The following is a 2263-nucleotide window of genomic DNA, read 5'->3' on the forward strand; positions in this document are numbered from 1 at the left end:
TCTCCCTCTGTTGCCCATGCTGGAGTGCAGTGGCACAATCATAGCTCACTGCAGCCTCAACCTCCTGGGTTCAAGCAATTCTCCCACTGCAGCCTCCTGAGTAGCTGAGACTACAGGCACCTCCTACCACGCTCAGCTACTTTCAAAAAATTGTTTTTTGTAGAGACGAGGTCTCACTATATTGCCCAAGCTGGTCTCGAACTCCTAGGCTCAAACCATCCTCCCACCTTGGCCTCCCAAAGTGCTGGGGTAACAGGTATGAGCCACTGTGGCTAGCCTCATTGGTATTATTATTATTTTTTAAAGAGTTCCCCCTCCCAAGGTTGTCAGATAAACTACAGAATGCCCAGTTAAATGTGCATTTCAGATAAACAACATCTTTTTTTTTTTCTTGATGCAAGTATTTCCCAAAGATTGCATGGGAGATACTTACATTAAAAATGTATTTGCTGTTTACCTGAAATGCCCATTTTACTGGGTGTCTTATATTTATTGTTGCTAAATCAGGTGACCCCATGATTCCAGATGAGCCCAGTGTGCAGCCACATTGGAGTTGAGTGCTGTTTTAATGGAAGTGCCTCTCCAAGGAAACAGAAAGAATGGGAAATAGGTGTCCTTCCACAATCTCCCTTCCAGCGTTGGTTCTCTTGACCCATTAGGTATAACTATTAGGCCTTTGGACACCCAAGGGTGGGTTGCCTCCATGGGGTGATAGTGGTCTCTGAAGCCATTCCTAGCTTTGACTTCTTGAACTCCAATACCAGCCAGTGCTCCTTGTGGAGCCTCCTAGACAGAGTGGCCCAGCAGTGGGCTTGGAAAGGCATGCTCATTAAATCAACCCAAAGGCTACTCTTCACTGACAATTAATTCCCTATTTCTTTCCCATCTCAAATTATGTGCAGCTTTGTTGTCCAGTGTGGCTCATCAGAGGTTTGGTAATGAGATTAAATATACTCTCATAATAAAAGCCAACAGTATATTTCATATTTGAATATAAAGTCTTCATTATATTCCCTGGGACAAATTAATATCCAAAGATTCCTTGTAACCGAAGGTACAATTGAAGTCCAAAGGAATTAAAGGCCGAACTCAAATACTCTTGCCCACCCCCCACATTTTTTTTGAGATGGAGTTTTGCTCTTGTTGCCCAGGCTGGAGTGCAATGGCACAATCTCAGCTCACTGCAACCTCTGCTGCCTGGGTTCAAGCGATTCTCCTACCTCAGCCTCCCAAGTATTGGGATTACAGGCATGCGCTACCTTGCCTGGCCAATTTTTTTTGTATTTTTAGTAGAGACAGGGTTTTCACCATGTTGGCCAAGTTGGTCTTGAACTCCTGACCTCATGTGATCCACCCGCCTCGGCCTCCCAAAGTGCTGGGATTACAGGCGTGAGCCACCATACCTGGTCCCCTTTACCCTTATGAGCTGTAAGACCAAAACAATTAGAGTCCAAATTCATCTTCCCTGATTTCTTATCTGTTCAGTCTCAGCCATGTGGAGTCTCATTATGATGGTCAGGTAGAGGACCCTTCAGTAGCTGCAACCTGAGCTGTTTACCCTAAACAGGTGTGATTCCTTTAGGATCTCAAAGGCTAAATGAGTCTCCAGGAGCCTTCTTAAAGGGTTGAAAGAGAGATCACACAAGAAGGAAATAGCAGCCCTAGCCCTGTGCCCACGACTTTTTCTGAAGAAACCAGTTTCAGCCCTGAGCAGACCCTGTTCCCCTAACACAAGCAAAATGATACACCCACAACCCACCTCCTGGTATAATCCAGGCCCATGTTATTATTGCTAAAGATAAAAGCAGAAAATAATACTGGTTCCAGCTTCATCAGGATGCAAGGCAGTCTGTGTTTTGTGTCCACATGTCCACAATCCGTGAATGTAAATCCAGTTGGAACAGGGGTCAGCATGCTTGTTCTGTAAAGGGCCAGAATAAAAATATTTTCAACTTTGTGAGCCATACGATCTCTGCTGCAATGACACAACTCAACTGCTACACTGTGAAAACGGCCATAGACGATACTTAGACAAATGGGCATGGCAGTATTTCCAATAAAACTTTATTTTCAAAAATGGGTGGTGGCCTGTAATTGCCTGACCCCTGAATTGGGAGAAATCTCCCACGAAAAGGTTACTTTTTAAATTTTTGTAATTTCTTGGCTGGGCACGGTAGCTCACGCCCGTAATCCCAGCACTTTGGGAGGCCGAGGTGGGTGGATCATGAGGTCAGGAGATTGAGACCATCCTGGCTAACATGGT

The sequence above is a fragment of the Gorilla gorilla genome, chromosome 21 (assembly GCF_029281585.2).
Source record: "Gorilla gorilla gorilla isolate KB3781 chromosome 21, NHGRI_mGorGor1-v2.1_pri, whole genome shotgun sequence".
Lineage (NCBI taxonomy): Eukaryota > Metazoa > Chordata > Mammalia > Primates > Hominidae > Gorilla > Gorilla gorilla.